Source organism: Panthera tigris, chromosome C1 (genome assembly GCF_018350195.1).
Source record: "Panthera tigris isolate Pti1 chromosome C1, P.tigris_Pti1_mat1.1, whole genome shotgun sequence".
Classification (NCBI taxonomy): Eukaryota; Metazoa; Chordata; class Mammalia; order Carnivora; family Felidae; genus Panthera; species Panthera tigris.
The window spans coordinates 172,307,122-172,332,955 of record NC_056667.1 but is presented as its reverse complement, the minus strand read 5'-3'; the positions used below and the strand labels follow the sequence as shown (position 1 = coordinate 172,332,955).

Genomic DNA, 25,834 nt, shown 5'->3' with positions numbered 1-25,834 from the left:
TTAATTTTAGAGAGAGAGAGAGAGAGAGAGAGAGAGAGGGAGCGCACATGAGTGGGGGAGAAGGGCAGAGGGAGAGAGAAAGAAAATCTTAAGCAGGCTCCACACTCAGTTGAGGAGCCTGATGTTGGGCTCTATCTCACAACCCTGGGATCATGACCAGTGCTGAAAGCAAGAGTCAGACACTCAACTGACTGAGCCACTCACTCCAGTAACTAGTTGGTTCATCTTTAGGGTGAACCCTGCCCAAAGTCAATTACAGGAAGCCCTCTACACAGTGTTACTTAAAAGATAAGGAAAAAAAGACCCAACTGCTCAAATGTAGTTCAACCCCGGAATCTGATGCCATTGAAGTTCCCCACATGAGTCACTCTCAAGGGACTTTCTGGGAACTTGGATTTTAACTGGGCAAAGGATGTCATTATCCTGCTCAGGCATATTAGCTGATTCCCGTATTGACAATGATTGTGTTCTCTGATTAAATGTTTTTGCCATCAATTTTTATTGGAGGAAATGAGGTGTACAGGTAAAGCAAAGAACCGCTGACACACAGAGCCTGGCCTGTGTTATTGAAGAACTTTTGTGGAGAGCTTAGATAGCGAGAGGGAGCTTCAAGGCACGTTTTCTCTTTGTCAGATAGGAAGAAAGGAGAAAGACAAAGGGAATGTTCTCAAAGCAAACTGTGATTTTTTTTTCTCCCTTTAGCCAAAATTCTTTTTGTCTTCGAACACTTGGGCTACTTGCTAGGTCCATCAACATGTGATAGGTTTCCACTGAAATTAGACAATACTTCGTTTATTCTCTTATTAAAGCAAACTTAGACAAGCAGTTCTACAGCTACGATTCAATAGATGCTTTTGAATATTGCTCACAAAAGAATTCTAATAGGGAAAATCATTTGAGATTGAAAATGAGGGGACTAAAAAAAAAAAGTGGCATAAAAGCCTTGTCTTTGGCCGTGTAAGTTGCAAGAACTTGCTCCATCCCTGTAAGTGGTTTTAGTCTCTGAGAGAGAAAATATTTAAACAAAGCAGATGTTGATGAGTCACATTTAGGCTCTTCTAGTTGGGAAAACATGGTTTATTTGAATGTAGAGCTATTGTTTGGAAGGCGGTTGGCTGAAGTCCTTAATTAAAAGCCTAAATGGTGGATTTCCTGTGCTGTCAATACCGAAGAAGTCGGAACCAGATGATCTCTAAGAACACTCTCAACTCTTAATATCCTACACTTTTTTATGAGCTTCGTGCCTTTCTCGCTTTTGCCCCGGTTATGCAGCTACCAGATGATATCTCCCCCACCCCCTTTTCTCCTCTGAAGACTTGGCTGAGGAGTCAAATCAAGCTTCTCTCAGGAAGAACCAACACCTAAACTGAGATCTGGAGGAGGGAGAGGCGTGACAAAGTGAAAGAGTGAGTGGGTGGGCAGCGGCATTTCGGGCAGAGCAGTAAGCATTCACAGGGGTCCTGTGGCAGGAGGAAGCACTGTGTGCTCAGGAGCTTGGAGGCAAGGGGATAGAGACATCCCCCAAGGTCGTTAGGAGATAACAGACAGGACTTGGTAATCACTTGGATAACTGGAGATAGTTCTCTCAGATTACTTGCTACTCTCTTCCTCATTTTTTCTCTCCTAGCAGCTAACACTTCAGCGAGGCATTGTTTTAAGCACTTTATATGCATTAACTTGACAATAACCCAGTGAGTATATGGTAGAATATATGAACTCACAATCCTACCTGAAAATCTCCTCTTTGACCATTTTCTGCCCCTCACATACTGAGCTATCCTTCAGATAGCTATACAAAGTTTTTGTAGGGACAAGCCCAGGGTTATTTGAGAAAAGAAGAAAAAGATGGGGGTATGCAAATGTGTTTTGTTCATGCCGAGTCTCAAGGCATGGGACTTAGGAAGAAAACTACTGAAAACCACAATCCATTCATGTGGTATCCATTTAATTGTGACATATAATATTTATTGAGTGCAATTAATTTATTTGTGATGAATAATATTTATTGTGCCAGGTACTGTTCTGAACATTTTCAAATATTAGTTTATTTAATCTTCACACCTAACCCTACTATTACATCTGTTTTACAGATGAGAAAACCAAGAGAAGTCTCCAAAGATATGTCGCTATTAGCAGTGATGGGAAGTGGGAACTGATCCCACCATGAGGCGGCCTGCCCTCTAAGGCTACGCTCTTAAGCACTAGGCATCACTTGCTCATTTGCATGACTGCCCAAGCCTTGTTACATCCTGAAATTATTCTCTTCTTCCTTCTCTAACAGACTTCCTTATTTACAGTAAAGAGAAAGGTCCTCACAACAAACATGATAGAGTCACTGAATTGGCAGGAAAACACAGAAACTTTTGTGGACCTCTGTCAGGACAACTGCAGAAACTGCCTTTTCTTCAACAAATGAGAATATGGAAATAATTTTGTGGCCAATGAACACGAAACACTTAAGATATGCACCAAGCCACCAAGTAACTCTAGATTCCTGAAACTGGTAGTATGAAAACAGCTCTAAAGCTGCTTTTGAGCAGGGATTATGGTCAATCCTACACCAGGAAAGTAATTACAGTAGAAAAAAGAAGGACCATTTTCAACAAAGTTGCAGAATTTCTCTAATTTGCACTAAGCATTTGTCACTTTCTTGGCATATGTTTCTCCTTTCATCACTGAACTGTAGGAGAGATCACATGTTTCAAGTCAGCCTCACTCTCATTTGGGTTCAAATCAAATTCCACAGTGTTCTTTTGGAAGAAGGGGTTTCCCCGAAATTAAAGAGAGTTTCCTCCACTTTTATGGAGATCTAAAGAGGCAGGATTTCAGTTCCTCTTGTCACTTTAATCACTTTCTTGCCCCTCTCTTTCTCCATCTTACTCTCTTAGCAGATAATAAAGCCCTTTACTGTATTTTCTACTTGCCAATCACTGTTCTAAACGTAGTACACCTAGTAACTCAACAACATCCTGTGAATATATGGCAGAGTAAGATGCAGGTAGGTTGGTAGACAGAGCATAAAAAAGCATAAAGAGATCCATATAAATTCTTCTAGTCTCTCTGTAAGTGAGAAACAGGCTCTATTCATTTTACAGATGAGGAAGCTAAAGCACAGAGAGAGTAAACTGTTGGTTGGCAACCACACAGCTGCAAAGTGATAGAACCATGATTCAACTGTGAGCAGTCTGATTGCAGAGACCGTACTCCTAGCCTTCAAACGCTACTGCAAAACTCCTCCTTGGTTGAATTCAACTCTGTACTCCCCCCTGCCTGTCCTTGGGAAGATGAACAGAATGGAACAAAATGATCATGCTGATTGTTCACCTTCAAATGCATGGCTTGGCAGAGCCCTGAAAGCCTACTCTACTTTCCAAGTCAGCTCATTTGTGCATTATTGCATGCCTCTTCTCTCTTCAAACCTCTGCTGTGCTTCTCCAATCTTCACTCTGCTGAGGACTAAGTTCCCATTTCACTGAGAAGATAGAAACAATCAGAAGGGAACCTCCACATGTTCCCACCAACACATCTGCAGATCTACTTGCATTGGGCCCAGTGTTTGCTGCCTGACCTCTTACCATGGGTGAATGTCTATGCTCCTGTCTAAATCCAATAGCTTCTTATTATGCACTGCATCTCATTACCTCACCTTCTCCAGGATTAGTGTCTTTCAAATCTATCCTCTTTTTTTTTTTTAATTTTTTTTTAAACATTTATTTATTTTTGAGACAGAGAGAGACAGAGCATGAACGGGGGAGAGTCAGAGAGAGAGGGAAACACAGAATCCGAAACAGGCTCCAGGCTCTGAGCAGGTCAGCACAGAGCCTGACGCGGGGCTCGAACTCACAGACTGCGAGATCATGACCTGAGCCGAAGTCGGCCACCCAACCGACTGAGCCACCCAGGCGCCCCCAAATCTATCCTCTTTACTGTATCATCAATTCTCCTACGTCTACTAAATCATTGCCATCAGTATACAAATATTCTGTACTCTCTCCTATATTAAAAACAAAACCAGACTTTCTGGGTTTCTGGTCTGTCACATAAAGAGGTAAGCAATTGTCAGTCTGTCCTAACAATAAGTAAAAAGCTGAACACATTGAAAAATCAACTTTTCTTAGATCCATCTGAGAAGTGAGGTCACTGGCAAACCACTACCTCCAAATTGGAGAGACAGACAGGCAAATATAGAGAGTAACATCTTACTGGAGCAGAAACCTGCATAAGGACAATTGTTGCAATAGGAAAACCTGAACTGGACTTGATAAATTACAGGGAGCTCAGTGTGGACAAGGCTGAGAGTTAAAAACTCCAGGGCGACTCAAGCATTGGGAACTCCACCCCCCCCCCCCCCCAATTTTGTGAGTTTTATCTCTAGGAACTTGACTTGGTTCTCACAGTGAATATCAGAAAAGAATCTGCTTATGCTTCTGGCAGGGGGTGGGGAGAGAAAAGAAACTATTCTGAATTACACAAGAGCATTCTCTTCTTAACAAGGCCTGCCCACAAGAGAAACTATATTATAGAGCCTAAGCTATTGAGATTTTAGCAGAAGGGAAATACCCAATTCCAGCCAGCTCTAGACTTCCATATGGGAGAAGGGAAATACCCAACCCCAATCCCTTCTAGCCTTACACATGGGGGAAGGGAAGTAGCCCCCTCCAGCTCCCACTAGCCATCTTGTTCCACCTGGGGGGCAGACACTGAGAAGCATTTGTGAAGTTCACAGTTTAGAGTACTTACTAAAAGACTACGACCTAATTGTGGACTTTAGAACACTTTCTCTCCCCCCACACCTCACCACCACATTACTAAAAGCCTATTTAATTTACCACATTTACTTTTAACCCATACATCATGTCTGGCTAACAAGTAAAAATTAAAAAGCGTACTAAAAGGCAAAAAAATAAAAAATAAAAACAGTCTTAAGAGACAGCATGCATTAGAACTAGACTCAGATATCTTAGGGATGTTGGAAATATCAGATCAGGAACTTAAAATAACTATGTTTAATATGCTCAGGACTCTAATGGATAAGGTAAATAGCATGCAAGAATAGATGGGCAATATAAGCAGGGAGGTGGAAATTCTAAGAAAGAATAAAAAAAGCAATGCTATAGATCAAAACAGCTGTAACAGAAATGAAGAATGCCTTCAGTGTGCTTCTTGGTACACTGAACACAGATGAGAAAAGAATCTCTGAGCTTGGTGATCTCTTAATGGAAACCTCCAAAACTGAAAAGCAAAGAGAAAAAAAGATGGGGGTGAGGAAAACAGAGAATAGAATAACCAAGAACTGTAGGACAGCTATAAAAGGTGGGATATATACATAATGGGAATAACAGAAGGGGAAGAAAGAGAGAAATGAAAGAGGGAATATCACCACAGTTTCCAAGGACATTTAAAGGATAATTACACTGTTCACGAAAACTAACTCAAAGTGGATTATAGGCCAAAATGTAAAACACAATCATAAATCTCCTAGAAGATAATATAGGAGAAAACCTGGGTGACCTTAGGTATGGTGATGACTCTTTAGATACAACACTGAAGGCATGACCCATGAAAGACAAAAATGATAAGGTGGACTTCATTAAAGGTAAACACTTCTTTGCAAAAAATAATGTCAAGAGAATGAGAAAACAAGCGTCAGGGTAGGAGAAAATATTTCCAAAACATATCTGATAAAGGACTGTTTTCCAAAATATACAAAGAACTCTGAAAACTCAACAATAAGAAAATCAACAACTGCATTAAAAACTGAGTCAAAGACCTGAACAGAGACTCTATCAAAGAAAACATAGATGGCAAATAAGCATATAAAAAGATGCTCAACATCATTTATCATTAGGAAATTGCAAATTAAAATAATGAGATACCACTATACACCTCTTCGAATGGTCAAAATCCAAAACACTAACAATACCAAAAGCTAGCGAGACTGTGGAGCAACGGGAACTGTCATTGCTGCTGCGAATGCAAAATGGTACTTTGGAAGACAGTCTGACCATTTCTTACCAAAGTAAACATATCTTACCATGGGATCCAGCAGTTGCACTCCTTGGTATTTACTCAAAGAAGCTGAAAAGTTATGCCCACACAAAAACTTGCACATGAAGATGTTTCTAGCGGCTTGATTCATGATGGCCAAAATGTGGAAGCAATCAAGAGGTCCTTCAGTAGTTGAATGGATAAACTGTGGCACATCCAGACAATGGTATATTAGTCAGCACTAAAAAGAAATGAGTTATTGAGCCATGAGAAGACATGGAGGAAATTTAAATGCATATTACTAAGTGAAAGACGCCAACTGGGAAAGGCTATACTGTATGATTCTAAATATGTGGCATTCTAAGAAAAGGCAAAACTGTAGAGGCAATAAAAAGATCAGCTGTTTCAAGGGTGGGGTGGGGGTGAAGATACGAATAAGCAGAGTGCGGAGGATTTTTAGGGAATTTGGTTCTGGGAAAGCCAGTCTATGGAGAAGGCCAAAGGATTGATGGTTGCTAGGGTTTGGGGGAGGAAGAGGAGGAGGATGAATAGATGGAGCATAGGGTGTTTAGGTCCATCAAAACATTAGGTGGGATGCTTTAATGGTGGATACATGCCATTGTACGTTTGTCTAGGCCTGTATAACGTATATCACCAAGAGTGAACCCCAGTGTAAACTATGAATTTAGAATGATGAAATGTCAATATAGGTTCATCAATTGTAATAAATGTACCAATCTAATGTGAGATTTTGATGGTGGAGAGGGCTATGTGTATGTGTGCTCAGTGGGGGTATGGGAAACTTCCGTACCTTCTCAATTTTCCTATAAACTGAAACTGATCTAAAAAAATAGTTAATTTAAAAGCAAAGCAAAACAAAAGCAAAAACAAAACAAAGAACCTCCCTGGATCTCACATTCCTTTCCAACCACAACCTCATTTATCTGCTCCCTTTTAGAGACAAACTCCTTAAAAGAGCTGCCTATAGTCACTAGCCATTTCTATTTCCCTGCTTCCCATCTCTCGAATCTATTTGCACCAAGGGTTTGCCCTCTTTCACCAAAAATGTGAAAGTCCTCATCTTACCTGAAATGTGAGCAGCTTTTGACACAGTGATATTTCAGTTTTTTTGATAGACTTACTTCACTTGGTTCCTGTGGCCACCCATTTTTAATATTCTCCCCCTCCCTTAATGGGCCACTCTTAATCTCCGTTTACTAGTTTCCCCCTCACGTCCGTAAATGCCAAGCACTGGAATGGACTGAACTCCATCTTTGGTCTTCTTTTCTGTATCTATACTCTTTCTTTGGTGATCTCATCCAGACTTGTGGTTTTAATTAATATTGATAACTAATAATGATGCCTCAATTCAAAACCCCCAATTTATGGGGTTTTGGGGAGAGTTGACTGAGCTAATATATATAAGCACTTAAATGACGGAGCTAATATATATAAGCACTTAAATCTGCATCTGGAACAGAATAAGCACTTTACATAATCAGCCAGAAACTTGCTACCTAATAGGCATCACAAATGTTACATGTTCAAAATCAAATTTCCAATTTTTCTCCCTTGGGTTCCCGCTCCTGTAGACTTCTCCAAATATCCCTAACTCTTTACTTCCTATCATATTTACCATCTAGTCTATGAGAAAACCCTGGTGGTTCTACCTTCAAAATATATTCAAGACTCAACACTTCCCATTCTCGTCACTATCTCTTTGTCCAAGGACCTTCCACCCACTCTTTTGTAAATTTACTGACCAGTCTCCCCACTTTCTCTCATCTCCCTCTCGTCTAGTTCAGCACAGCAACCAAAGTGATCCTCTTGAAATGTAAGTCAAATCATGTCACTCTTTTGTTCTAAATCCTCCAAGGGCTGTGTATCTTATTCAGGGCAACAGTCAGTATCTGTGCAATGATGGCCTACAAGGCCTTACATCAACTGGCTTTGTGCTCCTCGGATTTCATCTCTCCTCATTCTTTGTGTAGTCCACTCTACTTCAGCACATTAGCCTCCTTGCTGTTTCTCAAATATACCAAATATATTCCTCCTTCCGTTACTTTTGCATTTCATTTCCCTCTGTCTAGAATGTCCTTCCTCCAGATAATTTGCTCAAATGTTTCTGCTCATCCCTTCTTGCCTTCTCCAGTATCTCAAAGAATTTTCTTCTCTTTTACAGCATCACGGCCACCAGGAGAGGACTTAGTCTGTAGACAAAGTTAAAACTTCAAAACCAGGTTCTTGATGACATCTTTTGAGCATCTAGATTAAGCCTTGCCTAATGACAGCCGTACCCTCGGACTGTTACATGAGGCAATCATGCCCTTTAGAACTTATTACAATATCTGGCAAACAACTTGGAATGCATGGTATGTGAAAAATATCATTAGTACTAGTATATTTTAATCATAATGTGTTATTGTTCATATTCTAATGTGGTAGAATTGTATAATGATGAATATTAGCAAAAAGAAAACTGTAATTTGTGTAAACAAAGAATGGAGAAATATATTGTTTAATCTTTTCTTCTAAAGACATTATTATGTTGTACAACATGAAAAGAGAAAAGACAGGGGAAGGAGACAAAGGGAAGGGAGCTGACAGTTATAAACTGTTGGGTTTTGTGCAAGTGCTTCACATGCATTTTCTTCTTTAAAATTCAGCAACCCCAGGGCAGACTTTTCCTCCACAAGTTACAGATGAGGAAGGTCAGAAGGTTAAGGTCATCGAGCTATTCACGGGAGTAGTCAGCACTTGTGACTAGGGCTGTGTTACTTCAAAACAAGCCATTTTCACCATGCTGGGTTTGGTCTTTAAATCTTTCTACAATAAATAAGTACTATTTATTGAGTCAGCGAGTGAAGCCAGAAACCAAGCGGGGGAAAAAAAATTCTTTTCAGTCTGCAAATGTCAAGGGTGATAATATGTAGCTGTGTTCTTACCATTGAGCTTAAAATCTTGCAACTCAGGCTTTTGTGAAAATATGAGGAACAGAAGAAATTTTCCATCAGCACTTTTAACTAATTAAAGAGTGATAAAATGTTACTGCTTACGGGGACAATAACCCACCTATTTCTTGGAACCCATTCTATGATGGAGAAGGATATGAATCAACTACAAACAGAAAAATCAACTCATCAGTTTTTATCAGATGCAGTGAAATTTAGTATCTAGGGTAAGTGTTGGTTTAAGAGCCTCCCTGAACTTTCTTTTTAGTGAGCAAAAATTTTCGAACAGTGTATGTCTAAGAAATTATGATTATTCCCGTTACATTGTGGTTTAAAGTATATTAGAGACATTTAAAGAAGGATAATTTGATATCTGTCCCAAGAGAGATTCACTTCAAATTATGGTAAAAAACCAGGTTAGTTCATTCAAGTAACATTACTCATTAAGTGTCTATTTGGGCTTTGCACTCAGTTGGATACTATGTACAAAGAGATTATGGTGTACTCAAACTAGTCCATAGCCTCTAGAAATCCTTGAGGTGCCCCTTCTTTTGTGAGTTCCCAGGCAATGCAAAAGCTATTTGGGATGAGCTATATATCCTGGGCACAAAGCAGGCATTTAAGTGGGCCAGCTTACCTCCTTCGTGGAATAAGAGAACTGAAATAAGGGCAGGGTATGCTTTCAAAATCCTTTGCACAACCAATGTACAATTAATCCTTTAAATGTCTTCTAAATTAAAATGTCTTGCATATTAATTACTTTCATTGCTATTCTTTGAATCAATGCCAAAATACTTTATATATTCTCAGTACTGAGATACAAATGGACACAAAAATTTTCCAGTAATTCTTATGAAAAACATATATATTTAAAAAGTCATCATTTGGGGTTTTCATTGGGCTGGTGCCATAGCAAGATTTATTGTTGATATTCTAGCCATGTTAGTTTGATACCTACTTTTCCTTTTAGATCCAATGTTTCGTTCATTTGTTGCTGAAAATGTCCTCACCTCCGTTAACATTTTGTGCCGTGCCGATTAAAAACAAGTTTTTAATCCATATAAAATTTTTGTTTGTTTGTTTCTGCCCTCTCAAGAATTTGTAATAGCAGCCAATCTCCATTTAGGACCACCAGTGTGTTACATGCTTTCCTTTCATATAACAAGGAAGTTGTTCATGGTGTTATATCATATAGTTGAAAGATTCCAAGAAAAAGCGTATTCAAGTCCAAATTAGCCACACCTTTCAACACACATATACAGCAGTATCTGTACATGGGTGGGAAAACCACTTGGCAAACAAGACGACAACACGGCTCAGGGAGGAGAGGGATGACACCCTGGCAATGAATTTTCGCTTCTGAAGCCAAGAGGGCCCTTAGGCCTGCGCTTTTGCACTCTTCAATCCACTCTGGGATTCCAACGGTCCAGATTCAAGAAACCCTTATTAGTGCTGGGAGCCATGCCTTGCTTATATGGCTTATATGGTTTCTGGAGACTGGGTGAGGCACCTATGATTGTTGTGAATGTGTTTGGGTATGATACAATTTTCAGGGACCCGAAGAAGCGAGAAACCATGGCTACCAAGATTTAAAATAGTTACCATGATATAAAAATAATTTTAATCTTTCTTCTTTATCCAGTTATGGAATACACAACTTTGTCAATTTGTGGTCCTTGCGTAAGTATGGGGGGCAGTGTGGAAGAATGTAAGGAGAAAGCAACATTTCTTCTATGTTCAAACATGAGACTCCAAAACATATTTATAATAACACCTTCCAATTTAATGGGAAATAATTAAGTTCTAACATGTCATTTTACTATTTTTATAGAAAGAAAAACCTAAAGTAAAATGTTTTAAAGACCTTCAAAGTTGCTAGAAATTAACTTGAATTGGGGTCAACTCTGGAAATAAGATTTTTTTTTCATTTAATGTTGAATATGTGAAATAACTCAAGAATAAATTTTGTATTTTTACACTGGATATGTATAACTTAATCCATTGTTTCAAAATTTTTATTTAACAGGTTAATTAGATAGTACTGTTTAATTCTTTTTTTTCCTGGGTTATCTAACTCAATAAATACAAGAAAATTTGATCAATGTAGTTAAAGCAAATCTAATTTATGCTCTGTACATGGGCTAATGTCTATCAATTTTAGTATATTCGACTGAAACACTAACAACAGCTGAGTAATTCATTAAGAATTGGAGGAAGATGGAGTGCATGGGATATGCAGGTAAGGGAGAAAATCCACATATTAGAGATCAAAATCTGACCCTTTCTGATGGTGCAACATAGTCAATAGAATTAACTTGGCTGATTCTTGGGTTTGGGAATTGACTGCTAAATAAGATCACCATATCTGGTAACATTCAGGACTCAGTAGGCAGCAAGGCCTTTTTAGCCATTTTAAGAAACAGGAGCTGATTAACTCTGCTGTGTGGGCTCTTTTCTTGAACCATCTCAGGAATGAGCCTTACTGTAGTCTTCATTCTCCTGCACAGACCACCTCAGGACTTCAAATCTTACTTCTGGCCTTATCTAAAGGCCAGCAGTACTTGATTTACTTAAGTCGTTAAAAAGCCTTAGAAGAATCCAAGAACTGGATCATTTTGGAAAAAATACCAAGCCTAGAATATTCCTTTGCAATGTTCCTTTACAATATTCCTTCAGCAATGTCATTTGACCGTGCAAACTTGCTTTTGGATTTTTATGATCCAGAATCTGTTATGGTTTCCTTATGCTTACAATGTTTTCAACCATGAAATCAGAAATCGCTCATGACTCCTCCTCTCCTCTGATTATACTGAACTACGGGCCATAACTGCTCACATTTCTGTCCCTCTGCATGTCAAGATTTGGTTAAAGTATTATTTCTTGTTGGGTATCTTCAGGTCCTCCCCGTTTGAGTTAGGCACTCATCTCACATCCACTCATAGCACACGTACGTATCTATGACACTATATTAAATTCACCCATTTATTTTTCCATCTTCCCCATTGGACTGGGGCCTCGTGAAGAGGTTTTTTTTTTGCTTTTTTGTTTTTTTTTAATTTAACCTCTGTTATCCCCAATACCTAGCACAGTGCTTGTACATGATACCTGCACAAGTGTTTGTTGAATAAATGAAAAAGTTAAGATGCTTAACAAAGGAACAAAACTGTGGGCATTTGACTATTTTTTTTCTCCTCCATGCTTGACTGAACTAGTCATTGGTAAGTAAACAGTGGTCAGTTTCTATGCTGATTCCTTCTCCTATAATGATTTCAGGTGAAATACTCTGCAGTTAATGCTATATATAATGACAGCACCTAATTAAAGCTGTATATAATCACAGCACATTTTGGTCATTCTAACTATAAAGTTCTAGTTATAAAGACTATTGTGAGGATAATGTTACACTGAAAAGAAGGAAATGAGTAGATCACAAAAAATGGAACGAATGGATTCATTAAATGGCTAAGTTTTTGCCTTGGGAGTTCACTGGTATCAGTTCATAATCATTTGGGTCCCAGGGTTCATTCATTCTGAATGAACCTGCTGTGCCTTTGCCCAGTTAATTCATCTTGCAGATCCACTGCCCAGAAGTGAGTAGTTGAATACTCAGATAGTCTTCTAATTAAATCATAGTAATTTTGATTTTTGTATTGATAACCACAATACCCCCACAGTACACCAGCTAAGGTTGAAAATAAAGAGCTATTCATAAAATAATGCCCAAAAGACTGAACTGAGATTTGATTCTGCTTCTGACACTTAGTAGCTATTTGGCCTTGGGACATTTTCTTAACCTTCTGGGACTCATTTGCTTTTAATGGAACATAGGGATAATAGTACTCAGATCACAGTGTTCTTGTAAGGAATACATGGAGACTAGCATGCAAAGAATTTAGCATGATGCTAAATAAAGCATGATGCTTACTGGTACACAGTAAGTGCTCAATAAAGTGCTATCATCATCATTATTACTACTGTAACGGGCAGTTTCAATGTATATCAGTTGTCCTAGTATAAGTATTAAAAGAGTCTCTTCACTCTCCATGGTATCTCTTTCACACTCAAAAATGTACCAGTTTGGAAAATAAATAATATGATTAATTATGAAGAGAGTTGAGAGCCTGAGTAATACAGGGTAGTAATATAGGAGGATGGGTATGAGAGAAATCTTGGTGTGGTAGAATAACCAATAGGTATTTTTTAGTTCAAGTAGCTGGATAATGAAATCTCAATAACAAGGAGGACAAAAGAAAGAAAATAAGAATGAAGATTTAGGAGAGAAAATGCTGACTTTAGCTTGGAATCTGATGCTCCAGCAGGATATTCAAGTTGAGCTGTGTGGTAGCTTATTGGAAACGTGAGGCTGAAGATACAGTTGCCCATATGGAAGTGATTATTGAAATCATGAAAGTGAATGAGATTTCCAAAGAATAGGGAATAATTTAAGATGGCAAAGAGGCCTAGAGGACCTCAAGGAAGGCCTATCTAGAAGATTTCTCAAATTGTAAATACTAAGTTAATAGATAGTTAATAGATAATTCTACAATTACCTGATCATCTTGAGCCCAGTCAAAATTATCAACAACTGCCTATGTGGAATGAGTCTGAAAGTAGCTGGTCAAGAAACCAAAGGGCAACTTCATAAACTTCCCTGCTTGTTATCATTTCATGACATTTGCATCAACATTTTTCTTTTGAATGTGAATTCCTCCCAAGTGTTAGGTTATACACATATTCTTAGCCCATGACTAGAAGTGATTGATATGTAGGTGAATTTCCCTTTCTCCCTTCTAGATTCTTTGGCTGGTCTAATAATTAAATCGGCATAAAACAGATTAGCAGGAGAAAAATAATTTAATTTTGTACTCATGGGAGCCCCAAAGATAAGAAACTTCAAAAAGTGACCAAAGCAGGCAGTATATCTTCCAGACAAAGAAACAATATTTGTGAAGATTTGACAAAACAAAGAGGTTTGGGCTTGAGGTAACAAACTAATGAAGAAGTAACAAAATGTGTGTGTGCAGCCTTCCTGGCCTTGAATTCCCTATCTCTGGTGATAAGAATACATTCTACCTTCTTGGTATAGGGAGGATACCTTCACATGGGAGATTTATTTCTTGCTTTCAGAGGGACACAAGAGGATCAGAGTGTCCTTGTTAAGTAACTTCAATTCAAAACAATCAAAATGCTGACATGGCATAGTTTGGGGTGGCATATTCTGCTCCGCCCCAGATAGAAGGTAAATATCACAGTAGATGACGTGGACCACCTAAGTATATACATTCTCTGTCACTCACTTTCCTGTACATTAACATATGTATAAGGATAATAATACTGTTTCCCACATAACTTGCCATAGACTGTCAAGTTGAGGGTTTGCCCACAATTTATCAGTGATGACATGAACACTAAAGAACAGAATTAGGTCTGTATTACCAGCGCATTCAGAACTACATGGTATATTGACAAATTGTTTAGCCTTCATATGTGAAAGCCCATGACTCACTGTTTGATTTATATAGAGATGAAAGTCTCACCCACAGAAGGCCAGGTACACCTTAAAATTACTATATGAAATTGATACACATTTATAAAAAGACATTTGAATTTAATTTTAAGGCTGCTTTGATAAATGAGAAAATAATCTTAAGGCTGTTTTGATAAATGAGAAAAAAGTACACTTAAAATGTTACATTTTAGAAGACAAATTCATATTCTTCTGCCCTTAAAACAAAGCCATGAAAGCATTTCAAATGCAAAACTTCATTTAACTGTGCAGAAAGTTGAAATTAAATAGCAGGAGTTCCCGCATGGTTTTTAAACTTGTCTTTTATGTGTTTATGTACATATGTATGTATTTAAGTAATCTCTGCACCCAGTGTGTGGCTTGAACTCATGATGCCACAATCAAAAGAGTTGCATGCTCTACCAACTGAGCCAGCCAGGCGACCTAAACTTATCTCTTTTTAAAAAAAAAACTTTGGATGTTTCAGTAAATACCAACATTTGTAATTAACTACAAGTCTAAAAACAGTGACTTTGCAACTTCTATGCTATCTTTCCCCTCCATTTAACAAAATTCACTTTTGGGAGTAAAAACAGTTTAAAGTAGACAACATATTTTTCCATCTATTTGAAAACAAATGACAGCCCACTAGGAATTAATTTACGAAGGAGAAAAAAGAGCAGTATAATGAATCTTTCCAAGCAATTTCAATACATTCCAAACCTTAACCTACCGTCAAAAAGACAAATTGCACAGCAACTCTGCTAAGACTCTCTGAATAGCAGACGATGTGCTTTTAATACCTGCTTGGAAAAAAAATATATGTGTCAAGAATTCAGAGTCTTTACCAATATTGTGAGATGGGTTTAGGTAACATGGTAATCTGCAATATGCAGAGCTCATTACTCATCCACGCAACCAATCTTTCCAGGTTGGCACTGGGATTTTTCACATGTAAAACTGAAAATTTGTAGTATGGTCACCATGGGAAGCTTATTCCTGATGGTAAAAAACACATACAGTAATAAGTTGTCAATAGTCAACAAATAGCTCTAGCCAGTCACTATGTTGTTTGACATTAATGGCCTCATCTTTGTTTTTTTTGAAAATGGACTACAATATTCATGTTATTAACAAAAATTCTGTAAACCATTTTTGGCAATGTGCTTAGTAAAGAATTGCCTACACAGATACTGAGAAGTTTTCTCTTTTCCAGGATTAAACACCTAAATGATTATGTCAATGATATGTTCAGAGGATATGGCAAAATAAACTGCCATCCTATATGTTCCCTGACTTTCTAGAACCTAATTTTTTTTTAATGTTTATTTTTGAGAGAGACAGAGTGCAAGCAAGGGAGAGGCAGAGAGAGAGAGGGAGACACAGAATCCGAAGCAGGCTCCAGGCTCTGAGCTGTCAGCGTAGAAGCCCAACGTGGGGCCCAAACTCACGAACAGTGAGATCATGACCTGAGCTGAAGTCAGACACCTAACCAATTGAGCCACCCAGGCATTCCAGAACCTAATTTTTAAGGTGGAGATCTTGAACAGACTTCACTGTTCACTTCAAATGTTTTCTCCATTTTTAGGATGGCATTAACTTCAGTTTTCATCATTAACGTATAGGCAAGTAAATGAGCCAAGAAACCAAAAGTGGTCAAATGTGCCAAAATATTTCTTAAGATCCAATTTAAAGCAACAGCTCTTGGGGTGCCACAACTTCTGGGGTGCCTGGGTGGCTCAGTCAGTTAAGCATCTGACTCTTGATTTTGGCTCAGGTCATGATTTCATGGTTGGTTGTGAGATTGAGCCTGCTGAAGATTCTTTCTCTCCCTCTGTCCCTCCTCTGTTCTCTTTCTCTCAAAACAAAAAAATAATAAAATAAAAAAAAATAACCAACAGCTTTTAATCCAAATATATGGAAATAAAAACAAAACATAAAAATATGTATGTGTCTTCTCTGAGAAGGCAATCCACTAAGTATTTCAGTTTCTATAAATTTCTATAGTTTTAAATAATTTGTTGGTAGTTACTATGGCTTTTACCTGAAAAGTCTTGGGAAAGATAAAGCAGTAATTTGGGGGGAAACTTTTCTGTTTCACAGAATCACTTTTTTTTTTTTAATGTTTTTATTTATTTTTGAGACAAGAGAGAGACAGAGCATGAGCAGGGGAGGGGCAGAGAGAGAGAGAGACACACACAGAATCTGAAGCAGGATCCATCCAGCTCTGAGCTGTCAGCACAGAGCCCGATGTGGGGCTTGAACTCATGGAGTGTGAGATCACGACCTGAGCTGAAGACAGACGCTCAACCGACTGAGCCACCCAGGCGCCCCAGTTTCACAGAATCACTTTAAGTACAGATAGATCTTTCTAACAGTGAGTTCAAAGCAATTATGTACTGTAACAAGATCGTACTTTCAGCCACTCTGTAGACCCTTTTGTTAATTTCCCCTTAAGTTCTTGACATTTACTTATATTACACCTGAGTTGTTTTCATGAGATTTTAATATTTCATACTATATTCACATACAGACTTTTTCTACTAAATGTTTAGCTATTAAAAAAAGAATCTTAATAGAATAAAGCAAATTGTTTTTTTTTAATATGAACACTCTTATATTTACAAAACTATTTCTGTCAAGTAGATTTTACAAGTAGTACTGCCTAGAAACATAAGCTACCTGGGTAAACATAAGGATCTGTGGTGAAGAATTAATGTGGGGGGGGGAGAGGATGGATTTGGTACTTTATGAATCCCCCCAGTTCTGTCAGGTTTTGAAGAGAAAATTCATCAGCAAGGTTCAATCAAATATATTCTGTATCAAAGAAGTAGTGCAAATCTAAGTTTAGACTTCACTTCCATATCTGGCCAAGATGTGACAATGAATTAGATTTACCTCCTGTTTGAAACAATTAAAAAGTAAGATGTCATATATAAAACAATGGTTTTCAAGACACTGAACATCAGACAATAGGTAGTGATCCCTAATAGACGGAAAACAAAGGTGAGTCCCTTGATTGCTCCCAGCTTATTGCCTGAAATTTCCAGGCCATAGGGCAGGAACGGGAAACCCAGGAGGAGATGGGAGTCCAGGAAGGCGAAGGCAGCTACAATTTGCAAGACAGAGTACCAGAGAGAAGAAAGCCACACACAAAGCCACTCTAGAGATATACAGAGGGTCCCCCTTGTGTCTTCAACTAAGTAGTACTGACAAGCCCAAGCATTTCAGGATACAAGGCTGGAGGGAAAAACCACCTAAAAGTTTTAGAAAGAATAATACCCAGAGTTGATATAGAGCCAAAATAGTTCCTGCTCTCAACAATCAGAGAGGAAAATCTCATAATTCATGGGGCATCTGGCACAGTACTCATAAAGTTTTTGCCTCACTTGTGGGGAAAATTAGACCTAGACTAAATCTGTGCCTAGTAACTTAACTACATACAAAACTCAAGTATATTTACAGAAATACAAAAATATCCAGCCCTCAACAAGGAAAAGTTCAAAATGTCTAATATCTAATAAAAAATTCTCAGGTGAAAAAAGAAGGAAAATATAACCCATAATGAGAAGAAAACTTAATCAAACTTAACACAGATTGTAGCTAAGAAGGGAGAAGAAATAAAATCATACATAACATTCAACCTAAAAACAAGGTAGTAAAAGGAAAAAAGGACACAAAGAACAAACAGAAACAATAGCGAGATGGTAGACTTTAACCCAATTGTATGTGTAATCACATTACATGTAAATGGTCTAAGCACCTCAGTTAATAGGCAGGGATTATTAGATTAGATAAAAAAGTAAAACCCAACTACTTGTTGTCTTAAAATAAACCCACTTTAAATATAAAGACACAGGGGCACCTGGATGGCTCAGTCAGTTAAGCGTCTGGCTCTTGATTTCTGCTCAGGTTATGATCTCATGTTTCGTGGGATCGAGCTTCACATCAGGCTCTGTGCTGTCAGCTTGGGATTCTCTCTCTCTCTCTCTCTCTCTCTCTCTCTCTCTCTCTCCCCCCCACCCCCTCTCTCTGTCCCTCCCCCACTCATGTGTGCGTATGTGTGTGTGTGCACAGTGCGCTCTCTCTCTCTCTCAAAATAAATGAACTTTAAAAGTATATATAAAGACACAAATAGGATAAATGCTAGCACTTATCAGTTATGACACAAAAGGGCTGAAAAACCCTATTGACCAACTTGACCTAATAAACATTTATAGAACACCAACCAACAACAGCAGAAATGCACATGGGATAGTCACCAAGATTAGCCATACTCTGGGTCATAAAATAAGTCCCAATGATTTTAAAAGGATCCAAATTTAAAAAGTATGTTCTCCAGTCATGATAGAACTAGGAATAAGTAACAGAAGATTCTTGGAAGTTTTCCAAATATTTTGAAATAACACATTTCTAAATAACTCACTGGCCAAGAGAAATTAGGAAGTATTTTTAATTTGGATAAAAATGCAAATTTATAAGATATAGTATATCAATACTTATGAAATTCAGCTAAAGCAGTAATTAGAAGGAAAAAAATGTATGATAAGATACTAAAAAAAAATTATGAAATGGCCAAACCCCTTGAAAGACACAAACTAACAAAGCTCACACAAGAAGAAATAATGTAAGCATCCCAATATCTATTAAAGATAATGAATTTGTAATTAAAACCTTTTCCATAGGGGCGCCTGGTGTCTCGGTCAGTTGAGGGTAGACTATTGATTTCAGCTCAGGTCATGATTCCAGGTCATGGGATTGGGATCAAGCCCTGCACTGGGCTCCTGAGCCTGCTTAAGATTTTTTTTCTATGCCTCTGCCCCCTCCCTCCACCACTCGCACAAGTGGTACTCTAGATAAACAAACAAACAAACCCTTTCTCCACAAGGTGGTTTCACTGGTGAATTCCACCATACATATTTAAGGAAGACATAATACACTGAATCTTCCAGAAAGGAAGACAAGGAGATATTTCACAAGATATTTCACAACTCATTCCATAATGCAGGAACAATATTATTCTGATCTCCAAACCAAAGACATTACAAGAAAACTACAGACTAACTCATCAGTTATGAACATAGCCATAAGTCCTCTAAATACAATTTTATCAAATCAAATTTAACAGTGTATTTTAAAAATTACATTAGAATCAAGTATAGTTTATTTCAGGAATCAAAGCTGGTTTCACCACATAACATGTTACAATAAGAAAAAGCCATATGATCACTTCAGTAGATGCAAAAGCCAACACCTGTTCTTCATTAAAACAAAACAAACTCCTCCAACTTTTAGTAAGTTAAGAAGATAACTTGCTCAATCTATATAAGGAATCCATAAGAAATCTACATTTAACATTACTTCATGGTGAAAGACTGAATGCTTTTCACCTAAGATCATGAACACAGTAAAAATGGTTTGCTTTTACACTTCTATTCAATACTTAATAAAAGTTCTAGCCAGTACAATAAGGCAGTTTGGCCTTTTAAAAATGTTTTATAAAGGGTCAAGTAGTAAATAAGTCAAGCTTTGTGGGGCCATTTGATCTTTGTGGCAACTACTGAACTATCCTTGTAGCATGAAAGCAGGCAAGATAATACACAAACAAGTGTTTCTGCATAAAACTTCATTTACAAAAACAGGTTTCTTGATTCATGCACAATAATGCAATTATGCAAGAAAAAGAAACAAAACATATCCAGATTGGAAAGGAAGAACACTGTGTTTATTCACATATGACTCTCAGATGATCATCTATGTAGAAGACATGAAATCTACAAAAAGAGTTACTAGAATAAGTGAGTTTAGCAAGGTTACAGAATACAATCAAAATGCAAAAATCAATTGTATTTCTGTATACTAACCATCAACAGTTGCAGACTGAAATTTTAAAAAGTACCACGTACAGGGGCACCTGGGTGGCTCAGTCAGTTAAGCATCTGATTTTAGCTCAGGTCATGATCTCATGGTTCATAAGTTCAAGCCCTGCATTGGGCTCTGTGCTGACAGTTCAGAGCCTGGAGCCTGCTTCAGATTCTGTGTATCCCTCTCTCTGCCCCTCCCCCACTCACACTGTCTGTCTCTCTCAAGAATAAACATTAAAAAAAATTTTTAAAAGTACCATGTACAGTAATATCAAAATATATGAAATACTGAAGAATATGACAAAAGATATGTAAGAACTACATACTGAAAACTACAAAACACTGATATTAAAAAAGACTTAAAGAAAATGGAGATAGATACCATATTCATGGATCAGAAGATTCAATACTGAGATGTCAACTCCTTGCAAATCTGATCTACAGATTTAATGCAAGCCTGATCAAAATTCCATAGTTTTTGGTAAAAATTGGCAAGCTCATTATTCTAAAATGCACCTGGAAATGCACAGAATCTAGAATAGCCAAAGCAACTTTATAAAAGATTAACAAAGTTGGAGGAATTATTCTGATTTCAAGACTTTATTAGTATAAAGCTACAGTCATGAAGAAAGTATGGTATTGATGTAATGACAGATACATGAATCAAAATACAGTTAAAAAAAAAAAAACAGCTGAATTGTCAATGATGGTCAACAAAGGTATAAAGGCAATTCAGTGTAGAACAGTCCTCCAATAAATCGTGCCGGAACAATTAGGTTGTTCACCATGTGCAAAAAATTTAACTTATACCTATACTTTGGACAAGATAAAAAAATTAACCCCAAATGGGTAATAGATCTATATTAAAACAGACCACAAGTGTTAGTGAGAATGTGAGGCAAACAGAACTCTTATAAACTGCTGGTGGAAGTATAAAACAGTATTAACCACTTTAGGAAACATTGTAGAGGGGTGCCTGGGTTAAGTGTCTGACCTCAACTCGGATCATGATCTTGTGGTTCTTCAGTTCAAGCCCTGCATTGGGCTCTGTACTCACAGCTCGGAGCCTAGAGCCTGTTTCAGGTTCTGTGTCTCCCTCTCTCTGTCCCTCCCCTGCTCATGCTCTGTCGCCCTCTCAAAAATAAACAAACATTAAAAAAAAAAACATTGTGGAAATTTCTTAAAAAGTTAAAAATATGAACTACACATTCCTCTTTTATGTATTTACCCAAAAGAAATGAAACCATATATTCATACAAAGACTTGTATGTAAATGTTCACAGTAACTATAATAGTCCTAGGAGATAAACCTAAAATCTACCAACAGATTAATGAATAAACAAGTTGTGTTATATCAATACAAGAAAATACTACTTAGCAACAAAAAACCAATACACTATTGATACCTCCCGTAACATGGATATATCTCCAAATAATTATGCTGAGTTAAATTTAAAAAAGAGGGGGCACATGAGTAGCTCAGTCGGTTAAGCATCTAGGACTGACTCTTGGTTTTGGCTCAGGTCATGATCTCACGGTTGGTGGGTTCAAGCCCCACATCAGGCTCTGTGCTGACAGTGCAGAGCCTGCTTGGGATTCTCTCCCTCTACCTCTCTGCCCCTCCTCCGCTCACAGTGTCTGTCAAAAATAAACTTAAAAAACATTTTTTAAAAAAAGAGTACATATGATTTTATTTAAATAAAATTATGAAAAATGCAAACTAAACCATGTGTTGAGGTCTTATTTGCAGAGGTAAGGACTACCAAAGACCATGAGAAATATTCTGGTGGAGATGAATATATACAATATATCCTGATTGTGATTATTTCACAGGTACATACATTTATCAAACATAAAATGTATAGTCAAAAATTTTTTTTAATGTTTATTTTATTTTTGAGAGAGAGAGAGAGCAAGCAAGGGAGTGGCAGAGAGAGAGGGAGACACAGAATTAGTAGCAGGCTCCATCCAGGCTGAGGTGTCAGCACAGAGCCCAATGTGGGGCTTGACCTCACAAACTGCAAGATCATGACCTGAGCCAAAGTTGGACACTTAACCAACTGAGCCACCCAGGTGCCCCGAATTGTATAGTTTAAATATGTATAGCTTATTATGTCAATTATACTTCAATAAATCTGTTTTGAAGACTTATGAAAAGAAAGCCATTTAGTTTTATCAAAGAAATTAATTCAGACATTTCTATCAATTTACCTCTGAAATTTGGCTTATTTTACACCTTTAAATGTTAATAACTCTATAAGCTCACATTTCAAAGAATCAGTCTCCTATAAAACTGGCAAATTTGCTACTACGTGGATGGAGCTAGAGTGTATTATGCTAAACGAAATAAGTCAGAGAAAGACAAACACCATATGATTTCACTCATCATGTGGAATTTAAGAAACAGGACAAATGAACATACGGGATGGGGAAAAAAAGAAATGAACCACGAGAGAACTGAGGGTTGATGGAGGGAGGTGGGTGGGGCATGGGCTAGATAGGTGATACATATTAAGGAGGGCACTTGTCCAAAAAAAAGGAATGTCTTCTTGCCCATGGTTCCAGTCTCTGTGCTTTAATAAAATTACTTTTCTGCATTAACAAAAAAAAAAAAAAAAAAAAAAAAAGAGGGCACTTGTTATGACAAGCACTGGGTGTTGTAAGTGATAAATCACTGACTTCTACTCCTGAAACCAATATTGCACTATATGTTAAATAACCAGAATTTAAATAAAAGTTTAAAAAGAATATAAAACCTGGGGCAAAAATCTCCATGTCACAGCTACTGCGCAGCAAATTCCAACATATTATTCTATTTCTCATAGAAAAGCTCAGTTTCAGTTCTACACACAAGTATGATGACTCTTACTTATGTATGCAATTGAATCAGATACAAAAATAGAAGTACAAGAATAAACCTGTTGGCAGCCTAAGTTTCTTGTCAAAGCCTCTGAAATATTATTGAAATACTATTGGCTCACTTTAATGTTTTCCTATGCTTTTATTTTTGCCTCTGGATAAGTTCTGAGAGTCAATTTTGCATTCACTCTTCTGATCTTCAACTATCAAAGGGAAGAGAAGATGAAAAGATGGACAGGCTTTTGAAAACTGTTAGCACTACTCAACTCTGTTCAGGAAGTATGAGCAGTAAGTGACATCTCACATTATGCATTTAAGAATCTGAAACTTAAAAAAAAATCTGTTATTTTCATTTGAATTCAAATAAACTGGCAGAGTTCTAGACAGCATAGAAAGCTCCTATTAAATTTCAATAGGGTGACATATGCTAACTAACTTGAATGTAAATTAAACAAGAAATTAAAAAAAAATAAACCTAAAAAAATTTGAATAGGTTCAATTTCCAATTACATACAGCTAAGTAAAGGTAGACAAAATAAAGACTAATGATGCTTAAGTAACAGGCTTTATTGTTGTCAATCATATCTCTTAACTTTAAAATGTTAATTGGCTAAATTCATTCAGGAAAACTTAAATTACAATTTTGCTGTTTCTACTCTTTGAATGGCATGTTTCTGGGTGGGGGGGAAGGGGTAGTGATAAATATTTACCATTGTCACTATCTCCTCCACATACTAGGTTTCTTCTAATTAAAATTTCCAGATATGGGAGCACCTGGGTGGCTCAGTCAGTTAAGCATCTAACTTTGGCTCAGGTCATGATCTCACAGTTTGTGAGTTCAAACGCCACATCAGGCTCTGTCCTGACAGCTCAGAGCCTGGAGCCTGCTTCAGATTCTGTCTCCCTCTCTCTCTGCCCCTCCCCCGCTCATATTTTTCTCTCTCTCTCAAAAATAAACATTAATCTTTAGAAATGACCTGAAAACTGTCTTTTGAAGATTTGAATACTATCAAAAAAATGATTTGAAGAAATGTTTTTTCAAACATAATAAAAAAAATTCTAGAGTGCATTTCTGTAGCACTTCCAATTTTCCATGAAAAATTTCAGAGTGCTTGCTAAAACCACACAGCATTTTGGTATGGCTTATTTATTATTATTATATTATTATTATTATTATATTGATATTCAAGCCTTTGAAAATTCAAACTCAATTATTTGCAAACAACAGAATACTATCTGATATTCTTCTCTTCAACAAATGTTTACCTTATTTCATCTTGTATTTCTTTGAATAATTGTGTTTACATAAACTGTGGGGTGGGGTGTGAGGGGACAAAGACATGTGAACAGGGTAAGTTTGGTTCTTCTAATTTTGGGAATTTTATCATAGTTTACTCCTTAATAGAAATAGCTGATTGAAATTAATTGCTAAGTGTCTGGTGATATTCTTCAAATTTGAAATATGGGGGCATGGAACTGTGCTTTTTCAAATGTTATAGTTAGCATTAATGTATTTCATTTAAAGTGAATTTATCAGGTGGAATTCATCATGCTTATTTGTAATAATCAAGTACGACGTTCTCATACCCAGTTTTAGAAACCTTAAACGATTTCTTTCTTCCTTTTACATGCACATGACACATGTAAAAGATCAAGTGTATTTATGCTCTTGCCCAGATGAAACCTTTTGACTTCATGCAAATGAATTAAGAAAATTGATCCTAAACCATTTCCCTTGTTTTTAAAGAATATTGTTTGTACAGTAACATGCTATATATGGATATATGGTTCTTTTTTTTAAGTGTTTATTTTTGAGAGAGAGATGGAGTGCAAGTTGGGGAGCAGCAGAGAGAGGGAGAGACATAGAATCTGAAGGAGGCTCCAGGCTCTAAGCTCGAACCCACCCAACTACAAGATCATGACTTGAGCCAAAGTCAGGCACTTAACCAACCGACTGAGCCACCCAGGCACCCCCATAGAATTCTATGACTAGCAAGTTATAAGACTACTTGTTCCAGTGAATGTCTTCCCAGTCTTCTAAATACTATTTTCTTATAGATAAGTCACCTGTGTTGATAGTTCCTTATCAATTTTAATAGTGATTCTACTGGCTTTTTAAATAAAGTGTATCTACTTTTATCCTTCATATGGTGTTGACTTTTATACATATCATCAATCTGAAACCACATGGGTAATAAACCTACAAATTAAATAATTTTTTAGTTACCTCTAATGTTGAATGATCAATAATTAAAAAGAATTCTTTGCTGCCAAAAATCTTCTTGGGAGAGGAGAGGGGTAAGATGGGTGTCAGGGATGAATGGGGTCTCCTGTATATAAGCCATTTCACACATCTAAGGGTTCTTGAAGGCTGCATATTAAATAGTTGAGGCTTTACCCTTCCCATTAAAAGACTGAGCTGGGGAAAAAAATGTAGAAGACCAAGCAAGTAATTAACAAATGGCAATGATTAGCGCAAACTAGATTATATCCTAATTCTTTTTGGTCCTACTTTTTTATTGAAGATAAATAGGCTGCAGCTATTAGCAATTAATTTCCACCCCTCCAGGGGTGGAAGATAGATCTGGAGTATAAAAGAGGTTAATTAAATATTTACTTTTCCTCCCATGATGGGTAATCAGTGCAAGAGATATAGAAATAGCTAA

The 25,834-nt window shown here is 37.2% G+C and overlaps 1 protein-coding gene across 3 annotated transcripts in view; it reads right to left on the bottom strand.

Annotated features, from left to right (window-relative positions):
• Positions 1-475: 475 nt before the first annotated feature.
• Positions 476-25,834, bottom strand: part of ZC3H15 (zinc finger CCCH-type containing 15) — a 49,534-nt gene continuing 24,175 nt past the window's right edge. Inside the window, exons 11-13 of one of the 3 annotated variants that reach the window (XR_006220848.1) lie at positions 15,179-15,251; positions 6,035-6,229; positions 476-770 (exon numbers count right to left, since the gene is read on the bottom strand). The gene's annotated coding sequence lies outside the window, so the exon portion shown is untranslated. Of the gene's footprint in view, positions 771-6,034; positions 6,230-15,178; positions 15,252-25,430; positions 25,588-25,834 lie in introns of those variants that run through there. The other 2 variants (XR_006220847.1, XR_006220846.1) reach the window with 2 other exon arrangements.